Genomic DNA, 13,783 nt, shown 5'->3' with positions numbered 1-13,783 from the left:
TTGTAACAGCGTAGCAGGTGAGAGGTGGTCCCACGTGGCCACTTTACTACATGCTTTGGCCATCTTACATTTCATGACCACAACGTACAAGGTGTGTTGCTTGAACTATTACGCCACATGCTCTTAGTGACTTTATTTCACTGCACAGTTGAGTGTGACAGAGTTACCATCTTATTGGGCACGTCCAGTGAAGCGTGTTAAGGATGATCTTTATCACCCAGCTGAAGAAATTGATTACGGATTCAATGTAACCAGAACGCAGCAAATGAACATCCATGCCGACCGTGAAAGTTTTGTGTCCTTGGTGTCTAGCTTGAAGAACGAGGTTGAGGAACCTATAGTTGTTCAAAAGTTCTGTGGTGATCACAATATCACGTGCTATGATGGTCGCTTACATGAATTCGAACAGGTAATCCTCAAACACTATAACTTGAAAACGAAAGTTATTTGTTGCGCATTCATTTTATTCACTTTTTAATCTGTTCAATCTACAAAATTGATACTGAAGAATTTGAAAGACCTGAAAGAGACAGCATAAACAACTCAAACATTCCCATAAGTTTTTAGTAAGAACTCACCCCAGTAAAATATACTGATTTAACATAACCATGGCCCGACAGGTTGGGAATCACCTTGACCAAGCTGATGTCCTGAAAGTAAACCAATTTGAAAAAGTGCAAAACCGTCTTTTCCCTTCGAACTTCTTTATCATTTGAATCCAGACGAACTTGATGTCTTGAAAGTAAACCGGTAAAAATGCTCTACCATCCGAATCTCTTTCCTTTAACCGATTCGCATTGACGGAGTTACGGTGCCGCCACCTTTAAATGTTTACAGTATGAGTGAAGTAACGATAGGAGTTTGTTGAAAAGTGATACTACGATAATATCGGATTTTCCCCTGGCGGTTGGTACCAGTGTTGCCACATGTACAGATTTATCTGGAAAAGTACAGATTTTTCCGATGTTTTTGGTACAGATTCTGTACGGTACAGATTACAGATTTTTGTCATAAAGTACAGATGGGTACAGATTTTTTTGGGTGTCAAAAACTAATTTTTTTCTTTCAGTTTTGTTACTTGAAATCAATAGAGGAGCACCTCTTGACATGAATGCAAACAAAACAAAACATGTCTGTCTTTAAGGTAATGTACCAATATCATCAAAGAAATCAGTAATTTGCGATTTTTCTATTTTTTTAAAGCAAACAAACCAGGTTTCCCTATGTAACAAACCAACTTTGTGGTACAGATTTTGGTATAGATTTTTGAAAGCAAAAGTACAGATGAAAAAGATTTTTTTACCTTCCAGTACAGATGAATATGTGGCAACACTGGTTGGTACCTCAACTTTGATCGCGACAATGTCTCGTTTGATGAACTCTGTAATGGGAAAGGAATTAATGTTTGCTTTGACCAAGACAGCAGTTCTCGGATAGTCATGCTTGTTGTCATAGAATAACTTACATATACCTGTTTGAATACCTTGTATTCTTTCTTTGTAGCCCCAGGGCTCTTCCAAGTCCACAGCGTCTTTGATATGCCTCCTGTATAGTACGCCCGATGCCACTTTCGCATGATAGAAGTTTGTCTGCAGCATCCTAGTGTTTTGCATTTTTATGAATTTTCTGCTCGTTGGCATTTGGCACAGACGGAATCAGTACCCGGACTCGCTTCGAATCTGGAGGCAAGCTGGCTTTACGTAATCTCGCCTTTCCCACGGATCTTACTGGAGATTCTTGGGCCACTTATGGAAACTACTACACTCAAGTCGCTTTTTACGCGAAGGATACGTCCCGCGTAAATCAAAAACCGCGTAAGTTCCGAAATTCGCGTAAACAAACCGCGTAAATTCTGAAATTCGCGTAAAAAAACCAAAATTTCGCGTAAGAAAACTTTGTGGATTTCAACACTACGCGAAAAAATATACGTTTTGAGCATATCCCCGTAAATTCCAAAATTCGCGTAAAAAACCGCGTAAATTCCGAAATTCGCGTAAAAAAAACCGCGTGAAAAGCGACTTCAGTGTATTTTGGTGCCACTTGGCCCTAGTACCGCTAGACTGTCAAGACCCATAGGCTTGGGAGACTCACCTCGATCTCGATGAGTCTTTGCTGTACCAGACTCTCTGATGGGACCTCTTTGAGCACTTGAATTCTATAGTTTGATACCACTGGCCCCATAGGTGCCACGATTATCAGGATTCTTAGAGTTTTTGGACTCCTCATTGACTTTGATTTCGCTAGTGCTGGTCTCACAAATTTTTGGCTTCATGTGTTGGTTTGCGGTTTGACGTTGCCTCATATTTACTCTCCTCAGTTGAGTTTCGCTAAAACAAAAGTTTACGATGAAGCTTGCGAGCTTCATCTACTGTTAACGACCAATATCCGCATGTATTCCATTCGGATTAGATTGCTGCAGAATTCGCCATTGGGCGACAACGAGATTCTAATTTTAACTCTTTAGAAGTTGATTGAATCTCTTATCATCGAATGTTGCGCTTTGCGGGAAGCAAGCATGAAGCAAATTACTGGACGCGGAATATTTTTTTTGCGTCCAAAGCAACGAGTCTTGTTCCTTCCTATAATGGTGTAACGATTCCAAGAGAAGGAAATCGACTGAATTATCACTAGCCTGGTAACCACCCCGACTGGTGTATTCAAAAATCCGGATCACTGGAAACAGTAAACAGAGTCAGAGACGACAAACCAAAACCAACGATCACGATCCAATATCATCACTCAACTCCCATCCCTTTCAACAAATATTCCCAAATATCCCTTTTAAAGAATATTCCCGTCATTTTAAGTAAACCCAGAGGAGCCCATCACCGTGATCTTTAATTCTAAAGTGATTGTTTCGCGTGTGCCAAAATACCGAAGGGACGCTAGACTGGTCGTCGTTGACCGCATCCATTATTCCAGCCACCCAGAAGAACCCATGGGGGGAAAAACCACAGAAAACCGCCAAAGAGCCGCGTTACCCAGGAACCGGAACAGTAGCCATCGCGAGGTGTCCTGAGCCAACGAGATTGGTAGAGGAAAACCCGCCCTAACCTCATAGCTCTGCCGACGCCATCGACTGCTAGACACAAAGAGGGGTGTTTCACAATAAACCCTAATAAAACCAAAGCCACAGGTCTAAATCGCTGTTTTATTCCGATAAGCGGATCAATTCATAAAAATACAGTTATAATGGTAGGTTGGCAACCATCTTATTTAACCACTGTAAGGCTTCCTTGTTTTTACAAGAAAGAATCAGGTGCCGGGACTTGTACGAGCTGTTAAAGAGTTTGGGTTTAACCTGCTCATTTCGTTACTGCTCTATTGCTATTAACGCTATTCATAGAGCATCCTGTATTGAATCTAGCTATGCCGTACTCAGTTCAGTGCTGGAACTGTCTTCAAAGAGGACCCCAATTCTGATCTGGCCTACGACCTCCCTGTAGGAAACACCAGTAGTGGAGTTCAAGCTTGGAAGCTCAGTGACTTCACTAGTACCCTTAACTATAGTTCCTGTTCCACGAGCTTTTTGATGCTTTCGATGGGTGGTCCGGTCCCACTCGCTCTTGGGGGCATAGACTTCTTTGCAGGAGGCCCTGAGGCAAGCAGACTCTTTATATTTCATTTCTGTGTCTTCGTGATTCTCAGCCGGACCTTCTACTTTGAGTACATCTGGATTGTGATGTTTATTCCGTCTATTTCCTCATATGTCGATACACAACGAGTCAACGAGTCCTGCTTGGAGAGATTCCCGTCGTACACCTGGCGAAAGTTGGGAGACTATGGTGGGTCGAAAGGATGCCGTTCTCTTCAAGAACCCCACCATCATCCAACGTGCTAGATGGCTCGTAGGGACGCGCAACGATTTGGCGACCCCGGCTTTCGGCTGCTAAATGCCATCAGTTCTCTGAAAAGTTGCGCCAGCTCGTGGTTCGTCCTTCTCCTCCATACACCGCCAGAGATAGTCCTACGCACACTACGTTCAAAAACGGCATGTGCCTTCAAGTCTCCGTCGAGTATTGTCCACGTTTCATGCCTGTAGAGGACTACCGGTCTTATTAGTGTTTTATACATTGTACATTTGGCACGGGGGTGAAGTTTACCAGACCTTAGAGTCTTGTGGAGTCCGTGCTAAGCACGAATTCCGGCAAGAATAGGTCTGCGTATTTCTCTGCTGCAGTTGTTATCCGACATCATCAACTACCCGAGGTATACAAATTCGTCCACCACCTCGAGCTCTTGTTGCCTATGCGAGCTTGACCGCGCTCGATTCCTCATGCTAACAGATACGTATTTAGACGTATTCCCCACTAATTCAACTTTCACTGCTTCACGTTTCAGTTTAGTATACTACCGCCTGGATCGCCGTTTCAACAATGTTCGCGTCGTCAACGAAACAGATAAATTGGCTAGATTTATTGAAGATCGTTTCATAATGCCTTCTAACGTGATGTTGAACAGGAGGCGCGTTTCAAACGGGCTTGATAATACGCCCGATTTCCTCACTGTACATCATCCACCGTAGCCTTAATCAGTCTTGTCAGCTTCCTGGGAAAACCGTGTTTGTCCATAATTTTTCATAGTGCTTCGCGGTCGGTAGTATCGAAGGTGGTAGTCGTTATGTCAACTCCTTTCAACAAAACCAATGGCACTTTCCGGTGCGCTGTTGATGGCTGCTTTAACGCTATCCCCGCAGTTAGCTCTTCCTTGTCCGGCAACGCAGTCTCTACGCATTGTGCGTACTCAGTAGCGACTTCAGGTAAATTAAGTCGTCCCAGATTGTACCGTGGCGGGCGACGGTACCGAATCACAAGTAACACTTGCAACATGTTTTTTAGAAAAATATTCAGAAAACAGCTGCATTTAAATTATAAATAAGTTTCATGGAAAACAAGATGTTATACAAATGTTTTATTTCTAACGCCAATGTTTTCAGCCAGAATGACAGGATAAAGTTGTATTTCGGTTGTAAAGCTAAGCTTTTATCGATCATTTACAATGCGACTACGACAATAAAAGAGATTTTTAGGGCTGTTCGCACTCACACGAAACCCCATGCCGAATTGTCAAAACTTGCGTGTAAACAAAAGCAGAAATACTTCCTTCTCTTTTTTTTCACACAAAACTCAAACAAATATCAGCAACTTCGTAGTGGTGAGTTCGCGACTATGAAGCTGAAAAAGGGTGACAAAACTGCTTGACGCTAGGCGGCAACACCTGGCAGAGGACCGGGTACTTTACGTTTCCCACCAAAAAGATAAGCGATGACGTCAAGCATATCTTCCCAAAGAAGATCCTTTTATGGCTGGCGATCAGCGAGAAAAGAATGCTCAAGCCGCTGTTGTTTCGTTCGCCGTTTACAGTGAACGAGGCGATAAGAAGATACAGTACGAAGTATCTACTGGAAGTTGCCACCTTCATCAAGAAGTATCGCGCAAAGCACGCACAAGTCTGTTAACCGGCCCTGGCATTGGCCCATCATGCCAAGAGATCACTAGAGGAGATGAACCAGCTTAAGATAAACGTTGTGCCGACGATCACCAACCCTCCCAACGTTCCCCAACTGCTATAAATAAAAATTTTGCAGGCGAAGCTCAAACGGAGCATTTACTCCAATAATTTTGTGACCAAAACGGAATAGGATCACGAATGAGTTGAATAATATGCCGATGTCTGTCTTTTGATAGGCCAACGCGAAGGTTCCGGTGAACCGCTATAAAGCCACTTGACAGGGCGTTAAAGCATTTTTCTACAGATGCTGGAATTCTACAGCTGTATCAGTCGAACTCTAACCATGATGGCGAAAACAGTGCGGCACGTTGTGGACAACGGATACGCCCGTCCCGGCATCTACAACATCTTGGCACTATTTGACAACAAACAGAGCATCGAAAGTAAGCCCGGTTCCGAACGGCCGACGACCCTGAGCGAGAAGAAGCTCCAAAGGATTCTGAAGAGGAAGACCGAGGGAAAAGTGGCTACAATGCTGCGTGCCCTTGGCCAGGTGGTCGGTGCAACCGGCCAAACAGTGAAAAAGTACCGGGCGAACATGGACGTACATGTCAAGAAACGCTAGTCCTGGCCACTGGTCTCGGAGCAGCAGCGGCTGAATAAGACGATTTTCCCGGCAAATCGCGACGTGGCGGTGGTGATGGACGACGAGACCTGTCTCACCCTGGATTGCAACGACTGGCAGGGTACTTCGTATTTTACTTCCCCCATGAAGGAAGTGAGTTCCGAGGTGAAGTTCATTTAACACACCAAGTTCCCCAAGAAGATGCTGCTGCGGCTGACAATCAGTGAGAAGGAGACGTCAAAGCCGTTCTTCCTTCGCTCCGGACTAGCCGTAAACGGGGAATTTTATAGTACGAAGTGCCTGCCGGAAGTTGCGTCGTTCATCAAATACCAGAAGGGCGAAGACGCGGTATTCTAATCGAATCTGGCATCGGCCCATTACTCGAAGCGATCGTTGGAGGAGATGGAGCGGCTGAAAGCGGCGGCTGGATGCGGATTTAAAGGCCATGAACTTCATCTCGTTCAAAGTTGGAATGGACAAAAAATATCAGAGCAAAGCGCTTGATCCGGATAGTTGGCCCTGTGGGATATATTTTAGGGAATTCGAAAACAACACAAAAAACCATTGGGCCCCATCGCAGGTCCAGATTTCTTGTGCCACACCAGGAGTTTACCTAACTCCAGCGTCGACTTCTCTGCCGACCAACTCGGATCCGATTTCGTCACAAATGGAACTCTAATTCATGCGAACACCGTCATACCATCATTCAACTGTACGCTGGGATGTAACAACTTTACCCCTAATCTGCCCTCACCGGGATGCATGCACGCAAGTTTCTTGGAAGCCCCTGATCCCCTCGTCACAGTCGAGCTTTTCCCGCCAGCGGCCCGCAGTCATCCCGGTCCTGTGCTCGAGCAGGGAGAAGGGGTCTTCCAACCCGTTATCGCAGGCAAGTACACGCTACATCGTCGCTTTGAAACCCCTCCAGTTCTGTCCCACTTTTCCAGTCATCTACAACCCATCGTTAAAGCGTTGCAATTCGGATTTGGGTATTCTCACGTTCCTGTGCGCGAATTCATATCCGAACCCAATTCTGAAGCTGCTGGTTCCAGTTCATCGTCTGTGTCATCAAATTTCATTCTGAGGTCAATTCGTCGCCCACCGGGATGCACTGCAATTGGCACTATGGAAACCCCGGAGCCCCCCACCACAGTCGAGTCATTGGAGCCAGCGTTCATCAGTCGTCCCGGTCCTGCGTGTGGGAGTGGTGATGGGATTTTCCAGCCTGCACTGTCAGGCAAGTATGTTTGTCAAGGTGAATTTTCGATACCTGATGTTGCTTCACATCCTAGCACCTCAACTCCTTTGTCCGACACAAACAATGCAAAAAGCGGACCACTCGTTCCTGCGGACATTCCAGTTAGCAGCTTCACTTCGCATCCTAGTACAATTCCAGTACAGCTCAATTCATCTACTCTTCTACTGCCAACCGCTGAACCGAAGGATACTGATTACGTGTGCTTACGTGTTCCTGATTTTGAACGCTCACTGGAGCGTTACTCTGAAGCTATTGATTGCTGTCCATCGTCTGTTTCGGAATCAAATTTAGCACAGAGGTCTGAAGTCCATCGTCCACCGGGATGCACTGCAGTTAGCATTATGGAAACCCCGGAGCCCCCCACCACAGTCGAGCCCATGCAGCCAGCGTTCATCAGTCATCCTGGTCCTGTGTGTGGGAGTGGTGACGGGGTCTTCCAGCCTGCTACTTCCGGCAAGTATACTCACTATCCTGAACTTCCGATACCTGATGTCGCTTTACGTCCTAGCAGTTCGGCTTCATGGCCCGAAACGAGCATCACTGGTAGCGGTTCACATCTCACGCCGGCCAGCAGTGTCACAACGCAGTCTGGTGTGCCAATCGTAAGGACGCCTGCATCCGATCGCGTGCCTTCCGTGTACTACCAGAACGTCAGAGGATTACGGACTAAAATTGCTCGGCTGCGCTTAATGTTATCAAGTTGTGAGTATGACATAATTGTCTTCACGGAGACGTGGCTGCGGACTGATATCGGCAGCCATGAAATTTCGCCTGACTATGCTATATTCCGTTGCGACCGTAATGAACTGACCAGCAATCACTCACGAGGTGGTGGAGTGCTGATTGCTGTCAATAACTCTCTGGATTGTGACTCCATAACTCTTCCTAACTGTGACGAGCTCGAACAAATTGCAGTCCGTATTAAGTTGCAGCATCGTTTACTCTACATAGTTGCTGTATATCTTCCGCCCAATTCGAGTACTGAGCTATACTCAGCTCACGTAAGAGCAACACAGTGTATCTTGGATTGTCTTTCAGAATCGGACATAATCTTGTCAATAGGCGATTTCAACTTACCTGACTTAAGGTGGAAGGCTGACGATGATATTAATGGGTATATTCCTTCGAGTGCCTCAGCTGAAATTGATTTACACTTTACAGACGCAATGTTTTCCAATGGCTTGAGACAAATTAATCATATTGTCAACACGAATGGTAGGCTCTTGGACCTGGTATTTACCAATACCCCAGAATATCTTGATATAGTAGCACCGCCCTCTTCACTGTTGCCTGTCGACTATCATCACGAACCATTCATTTTATTACTTGACGAGATGGACGCGACAATACCTGACGACCAAGTTGATCAGATCAGATTTGACTACTCTGCATGTGACTATGATCTGTTGAACTCTATTTTTGCGGACATGGAGTGGGACAATCAATTTTTTAACACTGACTCAGTTGACCAGATGCTACTTGCTGTCTATGATTCACTTTTAGGTGTTATCACTAGACATGTGCCCAAAAAAAGACAAGCGTTGGTCTCCAACTTCAAGCAACCGTGCTCACTCGAGCTCAGAATCAGCTAATCTTTTCGCTACGTTTTTCGAGGGCGTATTTGGTAAAGCATCACCCGTTCAGCGACACAACTGCTTCGAGCATATACCGTTCCGTGATATTAATCTACCACTAGTGCAGTTTTCTATAGACGAGGTTCGGAAAGCTCTTGAAGATCTCGATTCAACGAAAGGACCCGGAACAGACAGTCTACCACCAGTATTTTTAAAAAACTGCGCCGTTTCGCTTGCATCGCCGATTACCGATGTTTTTAACCGCTCAATCAGTAGTGGATCGTTCCCAATTGCATGGAAAATGGCGTCCATCGTGCCGATCCATAAGTCCGGAAGTTACAAATCGGTCACCAATTACCGTGGCATATCCATACTTTGCAGCCTCAGCAAGGTATTCGAAAAACTACTCCATACAACTATATACAGATCAGTTGCACCGATCATCTCTAACAGCCAGCATGGATTTATGAAGCATCGTTCGACAACATCAAATCTTATGTGCTACGTCACGGCGATATCACGTGAGCTAGAAGCTAAGCGGCAAGTGGATACTATCTATTTTGATTTTGCGAAAGCTTTTGATACTGTACCGCACAATCTCATTATTGAAAAACTGAACTACATCGGATTTCCCTCATGGTTTACTGAATGGCTTTACTCATACTTATCCGATCGCAAAGCATTCGTTACAGTAAACTCCGTGCGCTCCAGAACATTTGACATATCGTCTGGTGTCCCTCAAGGCAGTGTGCTTGGCCCGCTCATCTTTATAATTTATATTAATGACCTGGTCGAGCTGCTGTCATCATCGAAATTATCGTTTGCCGACGATCTAAAAATCTTTCGGGTGATTGGTGCCCCTGCCGATTGTGTCGCATTACAGGAGGATATTAATCGTCTGCTAGTCTGGTGCAGTGACAACGGCATGCGTGTTAACAGCAATAAGTGTAAAGTAATATCATACAGTCGCCGTAACACCGTTTTTCTTCATCAATACAGCATGGGACCGGATTGTCTGGAACGTGTTAACTCTATTCTCGACCTAGGCGTTACTATTGACTCTAAATTGAGGTTCGACGAGCATATAAGTAGAGTCACTGCTAAAGCATACACCGTGCTTGGTTTTATGCGACGCCATGCGTCTGGATTCACTGACGTTTATTGCCTCAAGACGCTATATTGCTCTCTCGTACGCAGCATTTTGGAGTATGCTTCCCCGGTTTGGGCTCCTGCACACGTAACACAGATCCTTGCGATTGAGCGAATTCAGAAAAAATTTTTGCGATTCGCCTTGCGTCAGCTACTGTGGAATGATCCAGTCAATCTTCCCAGTTACATAGACCGTTGTCAACTGATTAGCCTGGATACACTCGCAGTCCGGCGCGTCAAACAGCAGCGTCTATTTATATTCGACCTAATAACAGGCAATGTGGATTGCCCGGAGCTCCTGTACCAGATACCGTGGAATGTACCTCCTCGTCGGCTTCGGAATCCACCGTTATTGGCCATCCAATTCCACAGAACAAATTATGGTGCGAATAATTGTTTTAATGTCTGCTTGCGTTCCTTCAACGATGTTTGTAATGTGTTCGATTTTACTCTGTCTAGAAATGTGTTTAGTAGTAGAATCCGAGGCTTAAATTAGTTATTAAGTAAACAATCTGTACGACGTAGTCGAAGATGGTGAAATAAAAATAAAATATTGAAGTCGGCGAACCCGCCCAACGTCCCCCAGCTGCGTCCCATCGAGAATTTCTGGGCAAACCTGAAGCGTAAGATCTACTCCAACAATTTTGTCGCGAAAACTGAGGAGGAATTTATAAATAAAACGAAGAATGAACTCCAAAGCATGTCTACATGCATGTTTTCGTCTGCCATGGCGAATGCTTCGCTTAACGGCCGGAAGGCAAGTAAGCTAATATAATTACTTTTCATGGGAAATTTATCAAACTTAATTAACTTTCTTTGTTTTTTTATCACCATCCGAAAAAAGTTGCATGCGATGCATACGTTATGTTGTCTTTTTAAGCAAATGTTGTCATGTTGATTATGACATTCGAACCAGTTTTAGTTTATACGTCATGCAAACTAGTGGCGCTTAAATTAAAAAGTGTCCAGATTAAAAACGGTCATATGAAAAAAGGTCGAACAGTGTAATCTTTTTTCACAGATTAAAGATTCACCTAACAGAGTTACAATTAAGTAATTACTAGTAATAATAATAATAATACGAGAAAGGAGATTTAACGACACATTCAAGTTGGAATTCGGTTCAACCTATGGTGTCCTCGGCAAGACGTTTCGAACGAGAAGCATGCGACGCAACGCAAAGCTGTCAATGTATAAATTGTATACAATGCCAATCAGATTGGCAGTCCTTTACGGACTGGACACTGTTGCTTCGCTTGCGAAAGGTTCTTCTTCAGCAGCATAGAGCCGGGGTGGCTCGTGCTGTTTCAAGCTCTCGTCTCCATTCAACCCGGTCTTGGACCACTCGACGCCAATTTCCTAGTCGTCTCAGAAGTCGCGAATCGCTTTCGACCTGGTCGAGCCATCGTGCACGTTGGGCCCCCCTGTTCCTAGTGCTGATAGGGTTGTTGAAGAGGACTATTTTCGTCGCACTGTCGTCCGGCATGCTTACGACGTGTCCGGCCCACCGTAGCCTGCTAACTTTCGCTAGATGTACGATGGGAGTCTCCCCAAGCAGTGCCTGTAGCTCGTGATTCATACGCCTCCGCCACTCTCCGCTTTCAGTTTGTACTCCGCCAAATATCGTCCGCAGCACTTTCCGCTCAAACACGGCAAGGGCGCGTATGTCCTCCGTGAGCAGCGTCACGGCTTTAAGTCCATAAAAAACTACCGGTCTAATAAGAGTTTTGTACATTGTTAGCTTCGTGCGGCGGCGTATGCTTCCTGATCGTAGCGTTTTACGAAGGGCAAAGTAGGCCCGATTTCCCGCTTGGATGCGCCGCCGGATCTCCTTACTAGTGTTGTACTAGTGTTGTTGTTGTCGACGCATTTATTTTTAGCCCAATTCTCCTAGACTCCGCTTTCAGTCTGGCGTAGATTACCTCCGCCGTCACAAAGCTCCTGGCTATGACATCGAAGTCATCTGAAAACCCTAAAAGTTGGCTACCCTTGGTAAAAATCGTGCCTCTCGTTTCGATGCCCGCTCGTTGGATCACCCCCTCAAGAGCGATGTTGAACAGCATGCAGGATAAACCGTCACCTTGTCTCAACCCTCGCCGCGTCTCGAAGGGACTCGAGAGTGTCCCAGAGATGCGTACGAAACACATCACTCGACCCAATGTAGCTCTGATCAGTCTAGTCAGTTTGTCCGGAAAACCGTATTCGTGCATTATCTGCCATAGCTTGTCTCGATCGACTGTATCGTATGCTGTTTTGAAATCAATAAAGATGTGATGCGTGCGCACGTTGTACTCCCGACAATACTGCAAGATCTGTCGGATAGTAAAAATTTGGTCCGCAGTTGCGCGAGCCCCCGTGAAACCCGCCTGATAATTCCCTACGAAACCTTGTGCTATCGGTGACAACCGGCGTAACAGGATCTGAGAGAGTACCTTGTAGGCGGCGTTTACCAGCGTTATACCACGATAGTTGCAGCAGTCTAGCCGATCACCCTTTTTGTAGATGGGACAAACCACTCCTTCCATCCATTCCTCCGGTAGCTTTTCCTCCTCCCAAATCGTCGAAATAACCCAGCGGCTTTATTGGTCTTCAGCAGCACAATTTCTCGTTTGACTCCTTGGAGATCAGGTGCTAGGACATTACTATCTTCTATGGGCGCTCCTAGGTTAATTTCCTTTCCGCCTCCTTCTGCGACTTCGTCATTGAGATGTTCATCGAAGAACTGCTTCCATCTGTCGACCACCTCGCGCTCGTTTGTAATTAGATTCCCCCCCTCGTCCCTACACATGTCAGGTTTCGGTGTGTAGCCCTTCCGAGTTTGATTCACCTTCTCATAAAACTTGCGCATTTCATTAGCTCGGAATAGTTGTTCTAATTCTTCACGATCTCTGTCCTCCTTCTGGCGCTTTTTCCTCCTCAGGATCGTGGTCAACTGGTTCCTAGCTCGTCGGTATTTGGCCATGAGAACGTGGTCAATTTGGTTCATTGTTCGTTGGTCAGGTGATCTCCAGGTGGCTTTGTGGATATCCTTGCGCGGGAAAAAGGTGCTTCGGATTACCAGGCCTCGGGAAACTGCGAAGTTTATACATCGTTGGCCGTTATCGTTTGTGTCGTTGTGCAGGCTATGGGGTCCTACCACCGGTCTATACATTTCTTCCCTACCCACGTGGGCGTTCATATCCCCGATGACGATCTTGATGTCCCGTGAAGAGCAGCTGTAGTACGTTGCCTCCAGCCTCGCGTAGAACGCTTTTTTCTCATCGTCGGGTCTACATTCATGCGGGCAGTGCACGTTAATGATGCTATAATTGAAGAAACGGCCCTTTATCCTCAATACACACATTCTCTCGTTGATCACCTTCCAATCTATCACGCGATCCTGCATTCCACCCAGCACTACAAAACCCGTTCCCAGTTTGTTGGTAGCGTCACCGCTCTGGTAAAACTGGACCTTTCCGCCACGGAACTTCCATACCTTCTCTCCTTTGCGACAGATTTCCTGCAGAGCTACGATGCCGAGTTTGCGGGGTTTAAACTGTTCAATCAGTACCCGCTCGCAACCTGCGAAATTTAGCGATCTGCAGTTCCAAGTACCGAGTCTCCATTCGTCGCCCTTGTTCCGTCGCCTAGATCGATGCCAAATATTTCGCTCCGAATTCGCTTGAATTTTGTAAGTTTCTTTTTATTTAGGTGTTTAGCCGTACTGGGGCAACACTACCGAGTCTC

This window comes from Sabethes cyaneus, chromosome 1 (assembly GCF_943734655.1).
Source record: "Sabethes cyaneus chromosome 1, idSabCyanKW18_F2, whole genome shotgun sequence".
NCBI lineage: Eukaryota > Metazoa > Arthropoda > Insecta > Diptera > Culicidae > Sabethes > Sabethes cyaneus.
Note: the sequence above shows the minus strand (reverse complement) of the source record.